Consider the following 19,483-nt stretch of genomic DNA (forward strand, 5'->3'; position numbering starts at 1 on the left):
AGCAGCAGCTTTTGGTACTTTGTTCCACAGTAGAATGAAAGGAAAGTCATATCAAATTGCTTCTCAGAATGACAAGCTCCATTAATATTGAACCAGTCAACTGTTTGAACTTTATAGTCAGGTACCTTTACAGCCCTGATAGATGGTTCTCACACAGATTCTTCTCATGTGTAAGTAACAATGAAACACAGAACCCACTGTTGTCACTGAAGAGCTACAGGTCCTACAATGCATCAGTGCTGAAGTAGAAGAATTCAGGAGAGTAAATTAGCAAAAACCCAGGAGAAAAAGCTAGTTCCCATTATGGGAGGCACCAGCAGGGGAGGGGGGCCATGTGGAACTAGTTTTATTTTGTGGTACACTATAGGGCCAGTTGGATGCAACAATCACAACAATAACAACAAAAGGAAGCTAGAAGAACTGTCTTTATTCTTTCTAATCTCCAGGCTGACGTTCAAGTCTCTTGCCTTTCACTTCTGACTGTGAGACCTGAGGTAAGTCACTTAAGCCCCCTGACTCTGTCACTTCACTCCCAAAGTGGTTACAGAAATGTCAATTCTTACAGGGTTTGGAGGAAGATGAAATGAGATCTTGTGGGTAAAGGGCTGAAAGAGTGCATAAGGTATACAAAACCTAAGGGGTACAAAAGACCATCTATTGGTCTATTAGTTTTATATTGTTGTGTAATAATTTACCATGCAATAGTGGCCTAAAAGAAGGCCCATTTGTTACCTCACAATTTCTGTGGGTCAGGAGTTCAGTTACACTCGGCTGGGTTGTGTGCTCAGGATCTCACAAGGCTGAAATCTAGGTGTCAGGTAGGCTGCATTTTCATCTGAATGCTTGACTGGGGAAGGATCTGATTTCCAGCTCCCTCAAGTTATTGGCAGAATTTGTGACTCTACTATTCATGGTGGCTTGTTTCTTAGAAGATAGATGCTGAGAGATAGAGTCTCTGTTGCTTGGAGTTTCTGACTTCAGGGAAAGCCTAGGCCATCTTTTAAAGGGCATATCTAATCAGGTAAGGCCTGCTAGTATAACTGCCCTTTAATTGGGTATAATTCAAATGATTAGGGATATTAATTACATCTTTACCTCTTCCATAAAACCATATATGATATTAAAAAAAATCACAAGAAAGATACCCATCACCTTTGCCATATCTATTGCTTAGAGAGTTACAGATTCTGCCCACACTCAAGGAGAGGGAATTACACAAAAACATGACTACTGGAGGGTGAGAGTTATAGGGGCCACCCTAGTGTGTGAGCATCACAATTGAGGTGAAGGAAGAAAATATAAACACTTTCCTTTACATTATTTTTTAACCATATCCTTTAAAAAGTTTGTTATTATATAAAATTTTAAATATATATACCATATTAGCATAATAGTAAGTGCCTATAATTAATAAAATGTGCCTACCTTGAAGGGTGCTTTTATTGATAGAAATGTATAGTAAAAAAATTGTAAACCATTTCAGACATCTCTTTTTTCCACTTTCTCTTCCCACCTTTGCTAGTTATCCATGATATCCTGTGTCAATTACTTAATCTATGTCTCACTTTCTTCATCTGTAAAATGAGAATATTAATTCCTACGCTATTTCCTAGGTGAGGTTCTGAAGAGAAAATGTTGGGAAGCATTAGAAAATAGATACAGTATATACAATGTAGGCAGAAAGGCAAAAGAGAGTTTTTATTACTTCTGATTTCAGACTCAGAAAATCATGGAAGAATCATTCAAAGGGCCTTCCCCTTCCTTCCCATACATAATTTCTCCCACATATATGCAGGGTCCTCCTGAGATATTTTAAACACTATAGCTTTTATTAAAAGCTTAAGAAAACCCTTGAGACCTCTTTTTCCTGATTGTCTACACTTAAGGCACTTCACCTGAAATGTGTTGGGTGATATTAAATCTCAGGAAAGTCGTTGGTATTTCTCCTCTTACTTTTTCCTTTAATCACTGAAGATGATAGATAAACACATCTACTATTTTGTTCTCCTGCCTTAGGAGATCAATTGAACCTGTTTCCTCATTTAGCCTACACATCAGAATGGTAGTTTTGAGGAAGTTAGTGTGGCCTGATAGAAGAAACGCAAGGCTTTAGGAAGCCTTAGGAGAAAGGACTTTAGAGTCAACCAGACCTGGACTTCAGGTTCTTCCCTCAAGAGGTCTGCGAATTATTTAGGAACTTACTCAACTCTCTAATTTTCAGTTTCCTTCTTTGTTAACCTTGCAATTTTGTTCTATGGCCAGAGGGGATGGAATGTGGGGGTAGTACCTGGCACAGTTCCTGGCATACAATAGGTCCACAATACTGTCTTAATGCTCTTTTCCCTTCTGTAAGTCCAGATCCAACTTTTAGTATGGTTTCTAATGAGCTGTGTGGTCCCGGGGGAGTAATTTTTCCTATCTGGTTCTCAGGTTTTTTCACTGGGATGATAAAGTGGTTGGAATACCTTGAGGTCTCTAACACTTGATTCTAAGGAATCCTAGGCTTCAAATCCCAACACTGGTGTACCTAGTTCTACAAGATCCAGAACTTACATAGGCTTCTTCCATGTTATCTTTCTCACTCAGATTGAGGATTGCTGTCATCATTTTTAGCTTACTTATTTTAATGAACAGCTGATGAAATCATTGGCCAGATGCTTTCCAAAGAAATTAGGTGCGGCTGCTAAGTCTCAAATATATACTTAATTACTGTGTAGTGTAGGTTGTCATTGCAGAATGAACAACAGAGCAAGGCAGTATATGATAAACTCATTTTAGAAAGCTAATAAAAATATAGAAGGACATCAGCCTTCTCTATTAGTTTAGTTCATATCACCAAGTGATTGTCCTATTGCCAGGTTACTTTAAGCCTAAGTAGACACTGGAATTTAGGAGACTGTCACCAGCTACTAACCAAATTGGTCTGTAGTCTATTTCCTAATGTTGCCTAATGTCACTATACAAAAATAGAATACACTTGCCCATCACCGGGAAAACTCTCTGGGACTTTTAAAAATAATTATTTCCATTTTGAATCTTTAAATAGGAACTAGAAAGGTCTCAGTAAATATAACAAATTGGCATGCATATTAAAAATGTGTGTGAATTTTAAACTAGCATTTTATTTTTTCTTGTTGCAATATAATACATTACTAAGTTAGAAAATTAAAAGCCAATTTAAAAAAATAAATAGCTTTATGTTTTAACCACTGAGAAGAATATACTGTTATTAGTTTGGTGTTTTTCCTTCTAGTCACACACACACGAGTGCTTACATGCATGTACACATGCACACTTGCCATATATTTACTGACAACTCATATTTATGTCCCAGCTGAGCTCTCTCCTCTCAGAATCAAACTTATGTAGGCAACTGCCATGTTGTCCAACTGTCCTGGTTCACCCAGGACTAAGCGATTTCCTGGGATGTGGGACTTCCAATGCTAAATTTGATACAATCCTGGGCCAACTGCCCACCGTGTGGTCTATAGACACCTTAGACTCAGCAAGTACAAAACTGAATTCATCTTTCTCATCCCAAACCTTTTGCTCCTTCAGTGGTCTGATCTTAAGGTATTGAACCATTTTTCATCTACATGACCAATCCAAGAACCAGGATTAAGTCTTTCCTCTTCCTCTCTTTTATATCCAAAGGTGATCCGGTACCAAGTTCTGGTGATCCCTATTTAGCAATTAACTCACATGGATTACTGATATGACTCTTTTTTTTTCTTTTTTTGAGATTGAGTCTTACTCTGTCACCCAGGCAGGCAGAGTGCAGTCGCAATCTTGGTTCACTGCAAGTTCCACCTCCCGGGTTCACGCCATTCTCCTGCCTCAACCTCCTGAGTAACTGGGACTACAGGCACTTGCCACCATGCTTGGCTAATTTTTTTGTATTTTTTTAGTGGAGATGGGGTTTCACCATGTTAGCCAGGATGGTCTCGATCTCCTGACCTCGTGATCTGCCTGCTTGACCTCCCAAAGTGCTGGGATTACAGGCGTGAGCCACTGCGCCCAGCCACTGACAGGACTTCTAACCAGACCTCCTGCTTCCAACCTTGCCCTCATGCAATCCAAATTCTACAAAATAGGCAGAGTCCTAACCCCAGAAATTCAAATATGACCACATCACTCATTCTGCATAGAGGCTATCAGTGCCTCCCATTGCTCTCAGGATAGAAAATAAAGCTCCTTAACATGATCCAAATGTTCTGTTTACCTCACTAGCCTTGCCATCTTTAATCCTGCCCTAGGGTCTCCTCCCCAACACGTTAAAATGCTGCAGCATTGAGCCTGTTAATCATAAACTTCCAGGTCTTTGCACATGCATTTGAGCTCCTGGCTTAGACACTATGTTCTCCCAGGAAGCCTACTCTGAAACCTATAAATATTTAATGGCCTTTCTATTATGTTTATGCAACTTATACGTCAGCAGAATTTTGTAACGGAAAAAGTCTTAAGAAGCACTGAGAAATCTTGTATCAGACCAGGGGCTGTCTCCTTAATACCCTAAAGAAAAATCTAACAAGGGATTTAATGTTCTCAATCTATTCAGTTAAACAGTGGTTCTTTACTTTGACTTCACATTATCATCACCTTGGCTGTTTTTTAAAATTTCTAATGTTTTGGCCTTTATACTCAGAAATTCTATTTAATTGGTCTGAGGTGGGGTCTAGGAACCAGTGGTTTTTAAAGCTCCTCAGGTGATTCTAATATGAATCCAAGGTTGAGATCCACTGCCTTAGTTTTGCCACTGCAGTCCCACCTGGTATTTATACATTTATTTTTTTCCCTACCTAAGATTAGCTATGGGCTTCCTCACCTATTTTTTTTTTCCAATCTTTTATTTTAGGTTCAGGGGTATGGGTGTGTTGTTTTATAGGCAAACTTGTGTCATTTGGATTTTTGTACAGATTATTTTGTCACCCAGGTACTAAGCCTAGTACCAAATAGTTGTTTTTTTTTTTTTTTAATTATTTTCTGCTCCTCTACCCTCTACTCTCAGGTAGGCCCCAGTGTCTGTTGTTCCCCTCTTTGTGTCCATGTATTCTCATCATTTAGCTTCCACTTATAAGTGAGAACATACAGTATTTGGTTTTCTGTTCCTGTGTTAGTTTAAAGCCAGAGTTCATTCACCTATTGTTAATCACAATCCAAACATCTCCCAGGAGAAGCATTCCTACTTGTGCACTGGGGCCAGCTTTAGCAACAGTGAAATTATATTCTGATGGCCATGTTTTCAAGTTCTCTTTTTGTTTCTCAACTGGCCCAAACTCAGGAAGGCATGTGATGAATTTTCACCCTTAAATCCCAACAAAGAGGGAGAGAGTAAAGATACAATTGACTCGAGTAGTGGTTCTCAACAAGGGTAGTTTGGCAGTTTCTGGAGACATTTTTTATTATAACCACTGAGGGGGGCAGTGCCACTTGCAACTAGTTGATAGAGGCTCGCTAACCATCCTACAATACCTAGCTCAGTCCCCCACTGCATAGAATTATCCAATTCCAAATATCAATAGTGTTAATTTAAGAAGCAACAATTGAGAGATGACTCCAAATCTTCCTTCTAGCTTTAAAACACTCGGGAAGAGTCTTTGAGTAATTGATGAATTGGAGTGAAGTGGGCAGGTAAACTTGTTTTCGTAAAAAAGAAACAGTGGATGCAGTTATAGGGAAATTTTAAGGTGGAGATGGATGAATTGAGGGAACTATATTGTTGAGACTGTCTCTTGACTATTTCTTCTATATTAATCATTCTCTATGCGTGAACTCTGAACCAGCAGCATCAACATCATCTGGGAACTTGTTAGAAATGCAAGTCTTGGGTCCCACCCCAGACTTACTGAATCAGAGACTCTGGGGTTAGGACCCAATGATGTAAGTTTCAACAAGCCTTCCTGGAGATTCTGATGTTGCTAAAGTTTGACAGTATTATTCTAGATTATATGCTGACCTTGTCTTAAGGTCTGTTGTGGTTCATTACATCATATGCCTTCAAGAGTCAGTTTGATTATTGGGAGTAGCAGGGGTGATTGCATTGTAAGAGAGCTTATGAAGAAGGCCAGCTGGTCTGCAGGGGAGATGAGCTAGAGGTAATGCTTTCTGACAAGTCCATTTAGTGATTTTACTCTTTCATGGGAGAGCTGTCATGAAATGTTTTAAATACCAGTGCAATAAGGCATGCTGGGTGGTCAACACAATGTTTGAGTAAAGGTTTAATTGCCACGGGAAATGAAACTGAAGTTGCGGGACTGTGGGGTGGAGACAAGTAGGTTGTAGAAAAAGTTCTGAGGATCAGAATCCAAAGGATGCTCTTTCTTTTCTCACCCATTTTAAGACTTAATTGAATCCTCTTTGTCTCACTCACCCCACATCCCTCTTCTGATTTATTCCATTAAAAATCTCATTGCTTAAAGGTAAACCAGGATTCATCATTGTTAGTACTAGACTTGGTCCTTGCTGTTCTAGGAACTGTTCAAAGAAGCAAAGTACTAAACCATAAAATATGCCAGTGAAATAAAAAGGACCTGACATTTAGAAAATCCACAAGGCTACTTTCTTTACCATTCCTTTTCTAAGATTTTAGGCCTTTTTCCCCTCCAAAAGCTATGCTGTGAGAACCGATGTGGCCACAATACTGTTTCTTTTCTTTCTTTTTTTTTTTTTGTGACTTGCATTCCAGCCCCTCATTCCTGAGGGAGTGCTTTTCTCTGTTGGTTGCTTCATCCTCCAGACTCTTCCCTTCCTTCTTTTCCTTCTTCTAACTCCCTATGGCTGGTGGAGGGAAAGGTATGTTTAAATTTAAGGGAAAAAAATGTTAGGAGAAAATATGGTGATAAATGAGTAGCAACGGGATGTTCTCTGAGACGTGACAATGAGGAAAGAAAGCTTCCATGATGAATTTAGACTTGTCTTAAATTAAAGGAAGTGTCCCAGGTCATAACTGATGTGATGGAAACATTAACCTCATTAGCCTAATCACTAGCATTGATATATGTGGAGATAAGAATGAGTAGATAAGAAGGATGTTTCTCTAGAGGTCTTTAAAAGATGAGACCAAATAGCAAAAAATCTGGTACAATGTCATCAATGGTATCGAGCTAATGTAACTATGGGCTTGTGTATATATCCATCCATCTATCTATCCTTCCATCTATCCATCTATTCATTCTTTAAGCATGTATTTATTAACAATCTACTATATGCCAAGCACTGTTTTAGGGGCTGAGGATATAGAGGTGAATTACATAGGCCAGTTCCTTTCCCACAGATCTTGGCACTTACATTTCAGTAGAGGACCCAAACTATAAACATGTAAACAAATAAACAACATAATCACAGGTGGTGGTAAGTGCCGTGAGGGAGATTACTATGGTGATGAGATGAAGAGTAACTGGAGGAATGTATGTATGAACAACGAAGTCTGGGAAGGCATCTGTGAGTGCTTCAGTTTTGAGTTGACACCTGAATGTTAAGAACATGCCAACTATTCGGAGACGGGGAGGCAATGAAGAGGGACAGATGGGAATTTCAGGCATATATCAGGATCTTCTAGAAATGTGAACTCAGGAACTACTTGAATCTGTTAAGAAACATTATCCACAACCTGAAAACAAGTCCAAGAGTGTGACCGTAAGCCCTTTCAATGCCATACTTAATCATTATTTAATAGGTCCATCCAAGGATGATATAGTTTCCTATAAGAATTTACCATTATTTGTTTCTGCTGTTTACTATTTATTACTAACAATTGAGGGCTCAGACTCTGTAAAGTGATACATGTTAAACTTGTATATGATGCAATGATTTCCTTCTGGTGTAAAGATGACCCTGAAGTTTATAGTTTATTGCCCCTAAAGACATTAATTAATTTTGTATCTAGAAATCTTAGTCCTGTTTAAATAAAAGGACTTTGTAAATTAAATTCCCCAAAATGCTCTTGGAGAAGTTTTATTTTTTTATTGGTTACCTCATTAATTAATGAGTTGAATAAAATTTTGATACATATTCATTTGATAATTCAATGAGAGTCATACTTTTAACTTTTTGAAAATTGTACATTGACAAGATATACCATGGCTCACCTCAGGAATTGGGAGTCAGAGATCAGCTTTAATGAGTACATGAAAGCCTAGAATTATCTGTATTTATTTATTTTTTTTTGAGAGGGAGTCTCACTCTGTCACCAGGCTGGAGTGCAGTGGTATGATCTCAACTCACTGCAACCTCTGACTCCTTGGTTCAACAGATTCTCCTGCCTCAGCCTCCTGAGTAGCTGGGGTTATAGGCACGTGCCACCAAATCCAGTTAATTTTTTTTTTTTTTTTTTTTGTAGTTTTAGTAGAGACAGGGTTTCACCATGTTGACTAGGATTGTCTTAATCTCCTGACCTCGTGATCTGCCCCTCTCGGCCTTCCAAAATGCTGGGATTACAGGTGTGAGTTACTGCGCCCGGCCAAATTATCTGTAATTTTAAGATCAAGCACCTTATTAACTTAATCAGATGCTCCAGACTCTTGAGTCCTTCAGTCACAACTATTGACCAGAGTAGACTCTCTCCAGACTCCTCATGTGCCCTTGCCTTGATTTTTCTATGTTCACCAAATAACATATTTTGGTTGCTAATTCTGCTTCAAAAGTATTCAGGTATCAGGAAAGAGGTTCCCTGTATGGAGCTTGATAATTATAGTTCTTGCCAAATTTATTTATTTATATTTAATTAATCTATTCATTTATTTTGTAAATTATCATGTTGGCCTCCTGACTTACGCATCTGCCTTTTGCGTGAGTCAGTTCTTCCAGGTCCCACCAAGTCTGAGTGATTGGACAAAGCTGAGTTTCTGTACCAGCAAAGAAGCTGGAGACGAGACCCAGTGAGACAGGGATCCTGACTGGAGCCATGCAGCATGAGTGGCCTCTGTAGGCAACATGAGGAGGCATCTCTTCATCTCTACCTGGTTTCTCTCTAAATTGCATGGGGTGGATGTCGGGGTGATGATCATTCTAACTTTCTTCTCTTCATTGGAATTATCCAAAAGCATTTATGCTCATTTTCAATGAGTTCCGGGTCCCAGGAAGGAACAATTCACACACTCTTGGAGAGAAAATAATTCATTTCTTATGAGGTCAGTCAATTTGCTCTTTCTTGATATTTGTTTTGTGTGCTCCACACAAACAAAGTCCTCCTGGCTTTCCTTAATCTTTGTGGGAAGTATAAACACTGCAGACCGGTGGGATCTTACAAGCACCATAACTTTGAGGAGATGCTGATACCTCCTCCAGCTCTTGGGAAGGAGGGCCTATGGGATTGTTCTGCCAAGCATCTAAGAAAGGGTCATTTCCCTTTGCTTCAAGGACTCTTTCTTTATGAAAGCTGACCTTCTTCCTAAGAGACAGGTCTCTCCATGTTTTATCTAATGATTCCACTGACAATACTTTCCAGAAAAAAAGCCCAGGATGGCTGCAGATTGTGATATTTTCTTCTTTTTTAAACAACATTCTGGTTTAATGTTTAAAATGTGGGAGAGAAGCTCAATGCCCTGCAGAAGCTGACTCAATGAAAAGGCCTCTTGGGATGTCAACCCAGTTTGTGAAAACCTTCCTATTGACAAGGCTAGGTTAAAAACATTTCCAAATGTGCAAAAATAAAATTGAGATCTTGAGGCAACTTTTTCAGTTTCTGTGTGAACAAAGTAGTGCAATAAACTATAGAGTAACTCACATTAAAAATATTTTAAACTAAATAAACAATCAACTAAGAGCAACCAGCATAATCAGTGTCACCAGAACACAGCATTATTTAAACAGAGCAGTAAGTCCTATCAGTTTGAATTATGACACAAAATTGCATTGAGGGATTCTCAGAATTTCTACTCAGAAGAATCCTTCCCTCCATCATTAAGCAACTTTATCCAGGTCCCAGTTTTCCCCAAGTATCTTCCCAGTAGCTGGTTAGCTATCCATTTTCACTGTAGAAGGGGATGCAGATGGATTAATAATGTGAGGAAACTACTTCTAGTTGCAGCAATTGCAATTTATTTAGATGGACATTCTCTCTAGTAGGGAAATGTCCACCCAGATAATAAGAGGGCTACCTCCTTACTTTCAACTAGAGGCCTCATCAGGGCACTGAATAGCATTCATTTGATACTTTTAGTTCAGACTTACAAAGTGTTTTCCAAAGATGACTTTTTCAAACACATTTTTTAAAAAAATCAAAGAGCATGACCATGGAGAATTTTTTCAATAAAACGGTTTGGCCAGGTTGTACCACCTCTTTTGGCCTCTTCCCTCATAATGATTGGGCAAGGAAGGACCTTACCCGTTGCCTGCAAGGGTTTCCAAAAGGGAGGAATTTAGGAGTCAGAAAGAATCGCTTAGGAGCTGCCATACCCTGATCCCAGATTGCTGAGAGAACAAGAGCCATTATAGGTAAGGTATGCCAGCTTTAGGCAGGCGTTTAAACACACTGTAGTACAATAATGTCAGGCAGTTGTTTCACAAGGAGCAGGTTCAAAGTCATGTTAACAGGAAGAAGTCTTTTTCTAAATTTAATTTTTATTGTGGTAAAAGATACATAACATAAAATTTGCCATTTATTTTTAAATTGACAACTCTGTGGCATTAAGTATATTCATATTGTATTGCAACGATTACCAACATCTTTGTCCAGAACTTTTCTGTTTTCCCCACTGAAACACTAACTCCCAAGGTTCTTTTTTTATGTAAGATCAGTGTATATGGTTTCTTGGAAAAAAACAAACAAAAACAAACAAATGAACAAACAAACTAGCACTTGCTTTAGAAAAGTAGGCTCTCTTTTTAGGTAGTGAAGAAATCAGATCTAATTTTCACTAATGAAAAAGTTATTTCGACATTGAAGCATCTAGTGTTGACCCCCATTTGTAGAAGAGCCCATTTCTTCCAATTTGGAGTCACTAAAGACTGGACAGAGGAGAGGTCCCATTAGTGGCAGAGGCTTGACACATGAAGGGGCAGAATTTTCTCCTTGGTGGATGGGAAGGATGATGGTTTTTGAAGAAAAGGGAATGGGATATCAGAATGGGTGGACTGAAAATAAGAAGGAGGCTTGAAGAGAAAGAGAGGAGAGGTTGGGAAAGAATTGCTTTGGCCACATGTGGGTAGTGGCTACTCTTTTGAACAGTGTAGATACAGAATATTTCCATCATTACAGAAGGATTTATTGGACTTTAGGTTCTGGTATGGAGTTTAGGTTCCAGAGTCATAAAGACTGATCCTTTCAATGCCACTGACTAGCTCTGTGAATTTAGGCTAGTTATTTAATCTTTATTAGTCTCAGTTTTCCCATTTGCAAAATGAGGATAATAAGAGTGTCTCCCTGTGGAAGAGCCAGCCAATTCACCAAAAATCTGTTTCCTTCTATTTCTAGGCATCCTACTAGGCCACATTTCCTGGCTTCTCTTGCCATTTACTGTGGCTATGTGACTGAGTTCTACTCATTGGAATATAGGCAGCAATACTAGATGTTGTTTTCAGCTAAAACTTTTAGAGAGAGGCTTCTTCACACTTTTTCCCCTTTTGCCTGTTGGATGCAAACAAAAATAAGTCCCTAAGATATGGATGAGCCACAAGATAGAAGCAACCCGAGTTATTGAATCACTTTGTGAAGGAGAGGTAAACATTGATATGAAAGTTTTACCTTTGATTGTTATGTGAGCAAGAAATTAACTTCTACTACATGGGGTCTCTTTGTTACTGTGGCTTTGCTTAACCTAGAATAATTACAGAGTTCAATGAGAAAATTTAATTAAGGTGCCCATCACAGTATCTGGTACATGGTAAGTGCTCAGTAAATATTAACTGTTTTTTAAATAGTGAAGAGCAGAGATTATAGAGCAGGAGAGACCCAGGTTTAAACTAAGGCTGTGCAAATTAAGCTCTGTAATTATAAGCAATTTGCTAAAACACAGATTCTTAATATGTGTTTTAGCAAATATAAGATGTAATATAAGATGACATTAATGAAAAGAAAGAATTATTAAAGTTGAGAGAATATGTAGTTTTTCTCTCAATTCAGAAACCTCATTGATTCCTGCATGATTTAACACTATTTGAGCTGGCTACTGCTTTTTCATGCTGCAGTATTGATTTCCAATTTCAGTAGAGGGAGCCTGCTGTACTCAAGGGTGCCATTTAGTTAAGTAGACTCAAGAATTCCTGTGCTATGGTTGATCCAATATAGAGACACCTCCATGAGTCTGCAATCAGGTAAATTCCAGGACATTTAGAAGAATGAACTATTGACAGGCACAAAACCAGCAGCTCTTGAGTCCAGAAGGCCATAAAGAAAGCACTTGAATCTGACCAGATCTCAAGAAAACTCAAGAGGACTATGAGCCATCTAAGGATTTTTTTTTCCCATTACAAATATAAGGCACATAGAGAGGAAGGTGAAATTGCTTTCAATTGCCTAAAAATGCCAGGTTCTTTGTTGCAGGTGTTTCTATCAATACTGGACATAGCAGTAGACTCCTCAATTCCAACTGCCTGTGTTTTGCACCAATAATCATGAAATATTGATGTAATTGGTATATAGTGATTAAAGCCATTTCTATGGGTTTGGGGGAATTAATGGGGCTGAATTGGGGCCAATGCCAAGGATTCAGATCTGGGAGTTGGAACTTGTCCTTTCCTTTCCAACCAGTAAGAGCTAGAAGGTTTGCTAGAAAAACATCAGCATGAAACAGAAAGAAAACAAACATGCAATTAATTATAAAAGATCAGAGGCAAAATAAGAGGCAAGTAGGGACCCAGGAGTTAAGAGTCACATGAGACTGAGAATAAAGGGGGAAGTTCCAAGGCAAACTCTGTGAATGAACTCAAATCCATTTGGCAGTAGTGTGTCAGTCTGGCTCAGAAAGGCAAAGCAAAGACAGTGAATTTGTGGAGAAAATACAATTTCAATTGAAGATCGCCTGGTCACACATGAAATGAGAAAGATATGAATAGTTGGATGTAATCAAAAGAGAGCTGTTAAGGATTTCTTATAGGAGGAACAACAGAATGTACCCATACATACACACATATACATATACACTCAGCCTCACAGTAAGGCATCGGAAACAGTGCTGAAGTGAGTCAGCTAGATTTGGAGGATCAGTAGAAAGACAGTATTTCTCTTTTTGCAATCTATCCATCTGACAAAGATCTAATATCTGGAACCTATAAGGAACTTAAACAAATTTACAAGAAAAAAACAATCGCATCAAAAAGTGGGTGAAGAATATGAACAGACACTTCTCCAAAGAAGACATTTAAGCAGCCACCAAACATATGAAGAAAAGCTCATCATCACTGGTCATTAGAGAAATGCAAATCAAAACCACAATGAGATACTATCTTACACCAGTTAGAATGTTGATTATTAAAAAGTCAGGAAACAACAGACACTGGTGAGGCTTGGAGAAATAGGAACACTTTTACTCTGTTGGTGGGAGTGTAAATTAGTTCAAACATTGTGGAAGATAGTGTAGTGTTTCCTCAAGGATCTAGAACCAGAAATACTATTTGACTCAGCAATCCCATTATGGGTATATACCCAAAGGGTTATAAATCATTCTACTATAAAGACACATGCACATGTATGTTTATCACAGCACTATTTACAATAGCAAAGACACGGACTCAACCCAAATGCCCATCAGTGATAGACTGGTTAAAGAAAATGTGGCATGTATACACCGTGGAATACTATGCAGTCATGAAGAAGAATGAGTTCATCTCCTTTACAGGGACATGGATGAAGCTGGAAGCCATCATTCTCAGCAAACTAACACAGGAACAGAAAACCAAACACCACATGTTCTCAATCATAAGTGGGAGTGGAACAATGAGAAGACATGGACACAAGGAGGGGAACATTATACACTGGGGCCGGTCAGGGGGTGGGAGGCAAGGGGAGGGATAGCATCAGGATAAATACCTAATGCATACGGGGCTTAAAACCTAGATGACAGGTTGATAAATGCAGCAAACCACCATGGCCCATGTATACCTATGTAACAAACCTACACATTTTGCACATGTCTCCTAGAACTTAAAGTAAAAAAACTTAAAGAAAAAACTTAAAGTAAAAAAAAAAAAAAAAAAAAAAAAAAAAAAAAAAAAAAAAAAAAAAAAAAAAAAAAAAAAAAAAAGACAGTGTTTCTCAATGTGTGCTTGGCAAATGGCCTGAACCAGCATTGTTTATGTAAATTGTGAAAATGAAGTCTCCAGGACCACTGAGTGTGAGATTCTGATTTAACAGAGCACTTTCCTGATTGGCCAGGAATCCAACTTTGGGGGTGTCAGAAGGCAACTCAAGAACATGGCTCTTTTAAATCAGCCAGGCATGGCAGCCCAAGACAGGGGGCGCAAAGAACAAGCGAGGTGAATCGTGGGTGAAATGTCATTGAGGGGTTGCTTTAGACTTGTATTTGGGCCTCCTTTCAGCCCTTACTGGGTTCCTGGGTCTTACTCACTTCTACTTTGACTTTGGCTACCTGCTTCTCCTCCTCTTCTGCCATTCCCTTTACTGTATCATGGGTTCAGCCTATCTCCTACATAAGGCATGGGGGCAAAGTGATCTAGAACAACTGATGCTATCACCTTAGTTTCCCCTTCAAGGCAAATAGCTCCTATCAACCATACTCTGAGAATGCCTGATGAATTTTGTATAGGGGAAAGTATCCATATTACTTGTGTGCTTTGGAAATTAGAGAAAGAGATAGAAAATGGCCCTAGAATGCGTGTGATTAAATGGCCTCAGGGTGCTTATATGGTGTTTGTCAAGACTGTTCTGGCATGACAGTTTTCCACAGTGCTAGGCATAATTGGGTTATGAGTAAATACTTGCTGACAGTGCCCTCTCACCCTTTTCTTCTCTAAGAACACCCTCTGGAAGAATCTATTCTGAACATCAGCATTGCCTCCTAAAGAATATGTTCTGGGTATTAACAATATGTTGATCAAAGAAAGTGGTTAATGCCATAGTTCCTAGAATCTAAGAGGTACATATTTTCTTATAAATCATACATTGTTAAGTAAGCATTGTGTTACAGTTTTATTGAAAGACTTTCCTTTAGTGTCTCAGACTTTGTGAAATGTTACATAAAGACAAATCTTACTTCTGTTAAATATTAGAGTAATGGTAAACAAATCATTCTGGTTGAAAGGTCAAGAAATATGCTTATCAGGATGATTTGTTTTCTAATAAGTATAACACAATAAAATAGAGGCAGTGCAATCTGATCAAAACAACATTGAATTTGACATTTAACAGCATGGGTTTTTGAGTCTCAGTTTCCTCATCTGTAAAATGAAGAAAATGGAACCTACCTCACAATGTGGTTAGAAGTAAATGAAATTATGATTTTGATAAGGGCTTTATAAACTCTAATATGCTGTAGAAATAATGTATATTGAGTCTTCCTATCCTAGAATATGGCACGTCTAGGATGCCATAGAAAGTAGTAGTGTAACGCCTTTTATACAGTTCAGAAGACATTTTAGCATGTTGCGGTGTTATCTCTTGGGTTACCATAACCAGTAAAAATATTATCTGAATATTTAAGGTATTTAATTGTATTGAATATCATAGGTATTTAAGGCTCAGTAGACAAAGCACTGAGTGTCTGATACCTTCAGAGTTACATTAAAAAATGAATCCCAGCCAGATGCATTGGCTCCCATATGTAATCCCAGCACTTTAGGAGGCTGAGGGAGAGGACTGCTTGAGCCCAGGAGTTTGAGACCAGCCTGGGCGACATAGCAAGACTCTCTCTCTACAAAAAAAATTAATCTCTGCCAGAATTAATGGGGAAACACTATAGAATTTTCTACTATGTTCATGAATAAGACAAGGAGGCCCTCTACCTCCAGTGCCATCTATCACATTGAGGGTATTAGAAGAAAAAAAGAGGTAAGGATAAAAACTATCTCCATTTTCAAGTAGTATGATTATATATTTGGAAAAAAACAGGCTGGTCACGGTGGTTCATGCCTGTAATCCCAGCACTTTGGGAGGCCAAGGTGTGCAGATCACTTAAGGTCAGGTGTTTGAGACCAACCTGGCCAACATGGTGAAACCCCATCTCTACTAAAAATATAAAAATTAGCTGGGCGTGGTGGCACACGCCTGTAATCATAGCTACTCAGGAGGCCACGGCAGGGAAATCACTTGAACCTGGGAGGCAGAGGTTGTAGCGAGCCTAGATCACGCCACTGCACTTCAGCCTGGGTGACAGAACAAGACTCTGTCTCAAAAAGAAAGGCAAGGCAAGGCAAGGCAAAAAGCAAAATTAATGGGAAAATTACTATAAACAGTAAGAGAACAAATACTAGTTTAAGAAAAAATTCGATGACCTTCATATATACAAACAATAGTCAGAGGTTCTAAGAGGTACATAGAAAATAAGAGAAAAAACATTAAGCACTCCTGCAAAACACAAAAGGAGACTTGAATGAATGAAAAGACATGCCATATTCTAGGATAGGAAGACTCAATATTATAAAGAGAAAATTCTGCCTAATTCACAAGTTAAATGCAATCTCAATAAAATGTTATCAAGTTTTGAGTTTTCTTCTGGTATTAGATAAGTTGTTTATAAAGCTCAATGGAAAAAACAGGTAAAATATCCAGAAAAACCCTTAAGAAGGCAAGGAATACAGAATAGGATATGGTTAACTCTACCAGGTATTAAAATATGCTATAAAATGTAGCATACAAAAATTTGCTACCAAATGAAGGTAAAAGGTAGAAGAGACAGGAATGGAAGTTAATCTTTTCTAAATATGCCCTGTTTTGTAGTTTTGACTTTGGAACCATGTAAACATTTAATATAAGGCAAAATTAAATTTGAAAAAAATATCTAAAAATTGAAAACAAATTGAAACAAATGAACCTGACTGTTCTATGTGCTATAGGTCTAACTATGGAGAGGGATGATTTCAAGAGACATTAAAATACGGCTCTGCATCCATAGAAATATATATATAATGAAGAAAAAAAATTATAAAATTTCAAAATTAATTTAGTTCAAAAATTCTTTCCAGAAAGCAAGGATGTTATTAAGCATTACTAAGTTAATATCAAAAGAATTCAAGAGCCAACTTGAAGAAGTTTTTATTGGCCAAATATGGGACAACTTAAGATTTCAAAGGAATTATAATAACTGAAATAGATGGAAACACTGAAATACATAAAAAATCCATAAATTCTTAATAATACCGGGGCATTCTTGCCAGAAAACAGACCCTGAAATCTGACCAAGTTCCAAATACGCGTTTATAGGAAACAGAATGTGAGAAATGCTATGGCACAAACCAGCCTGGTTTCTTCACTAAGTAAATTACAAGTGGGAGAAAAAGGGGAGTGAGAACGAACTGATTAAAGGAGGCTTCAGAGACATCTCAGTCAAATGCAGTGCTTAGGCCTTGTTTAAATCTTCACTTAAAAACAAACAAATAGAAACAATTGTTTAATAAATAAGAGACTCTGGCAAAAATAAACAATGGCAGAATATTTGGTGGCATTAAGGAAGTATAGTTAGTATTCTTAAGAGTAATGTTTTATAGTTTTATTAATGGAAATATTTATTATCTATTAGCAATACATACTGAAGTATTTTCTGATGAGATGATATGATGTTTGGGATAGGAACACAGTGTGACTTTCATTGACTCTAGGCACTTTTGCCTTCTTAGGCCCCTCTTAACACAACAGATTTTCATGGACCTTAAAAAGTTGGTTGCTTTCTGATGCAAGAAAACAAATTAGAATATTTTAGTTAATCTTACATGTTGATTCTCTTCTTCTGATTTTAAAAGAAATTAAAACATTTTCATAGGTTCTCGAGGATTTTAACAAGGCTCCCAGGTGCCTCTAATGTATAATACGTTTGATGTACTATACCAGTGGTTCTTATCGGGAAGTGATTTTACCCTCTAGAGAACATTTGGCAATGTCTGAATACACTTTTGATTGTCAGACTGACACAGGAAGCAAGGTGTGTGAGTGTGTATGTGACAGAAGGTGGAATACTACTGGCATCTACTAGCTAGGGTTGCTGTTAAGGATCCTACAGGCAGAGGACAGCTCCCCACAGCAAAATCCAAACATCAATAGTGCACGGGTGGAGAAACCCTGATCCTTCTCTCCCTACTCCCTTCCTTTCTCCTTCCTTTCTTCTTTTTTTCCTTCTTTTCCTCTATTCTTCCTTCTCACATTCTTTCTTCTTCTCCTCTATCATCTATCTATCATGTATCAATCAGTCATCTATTTCCTTAGCTCCCACTTATTTCTCTACAGGCCGCAGAGCACTCACAAAGCCACAAAGTGTTCCTTTTCTGCATTTTTAAAATTCAGTTACAGATGACCCTCTCCTTTTAACCATTTAATGACTCCTCATAAAAAGTTGATGTATGGCTAAAAGAGGTGCTATTTTATTTCTGACCAAAGAGGGTCATTTACCTCCCTGGAAATAGGAGGGTGCTACTCAAAGTGTAAGTGATAACTGCCATCCTATGCCTGAAGTCACAGCTCTTGGCCATTCTGCATAGGAGCTTCCACATGAAGGACCAAAGAGCCAGGAATCCTGGTTTTGAATTGAAGGTTTCCAGTGGGGTTGAGGCTTGAGTATCTTGGTTCTTACAGAGATATCAGGTGCAACTCTGAGTTGCTCCTCAAGAACATGGAAGTGAACATGTCTGCTACGAGTTCAACTGCAAAGCTCATACAGAATGGGTTTAAGCAAAGAATATAAAGCCACCTTAAAGAGCTTGGAATTAACCAATCAGATGGGATTCTAACCTGACTGATCACATTGATGAATCAAAAAATTGTATCTGTCAGAAGGTTTGTGGGGCAAAAGTAGTGAGGAAAATGTAAAGCTACTAAGGCAAACATCCTCAGTGCCCAGCTAACACTTTCCAGGGGATTAGTTCCCCTGAAAAGTCAACATGAGTGTTTACTCCGCCTGATGGACGGTGGAAGTGGGCACTCCTGGTTTTCAGCAAATGAAGCCATTAACTGTCTCAGTTACCCAGTTCTGATTTCAGGCAATCACAGCAACATTCTAATGATTGTCTTCTCCGTGGTTTGCCCACAAGAAAACACCCTTGAGAAGCTGATATGACTGCCGGGTCTGGCTGATGGTTGTGTTTTTCACTGAACATTAATCAATGGGCTTTTTTAGTTTATAGGCACAAGTCTCCAGTAAATTTGCTTAGTTATCCTTAATTGGTTGAATCAACTCTGGGCCATTGACAACAAGGAACTTCTAGACTTTCAAGGTAGAAGAAAGGCCAGAGCATGGACTATAAAAAACATCTCCTGAAATCTGCTTCTGGCATTCAGCCTATTGTCTTCCTTTGGTGATTCTGAATGCGTATTTTCTTCCAGCTTTTACATTCCCAAGGTGCTCAAAAAGCCTTTGTGATAGATTGAAAAAGTGGCCACGAT

General features: G+C 38.3%; 1 protein-coding gene across 4 annotated transcripts in view; it reads right to left on the reverse strand.

Annotated features, from left to right (window-relative positions):
* The window catches only part of CPNE4 (copine IV), a 518,534-nt gene that overhangs the window by 126,417 nt on the left and 372,634 nt on the right, over nucleotides 1–19,483 (reverse strand). The window lies entirely within an intron of this gene.

This window comes from Mandrillus leucophaeus, unplaced genomic scaffold (assembly GCF_000951045.1).
Source record: "Mandrillus leucophaeus isolate KB7577 unplaced genomic scaffold, Mleu.le_1.0 Scaffold186, whole genome shotgun sequence".
NCBI lineage: Eukaryota > Metazoa > Chordata > Mammalia > Primates > Cercopithecidae > Mandrillus > Mandrillus leucophaeus.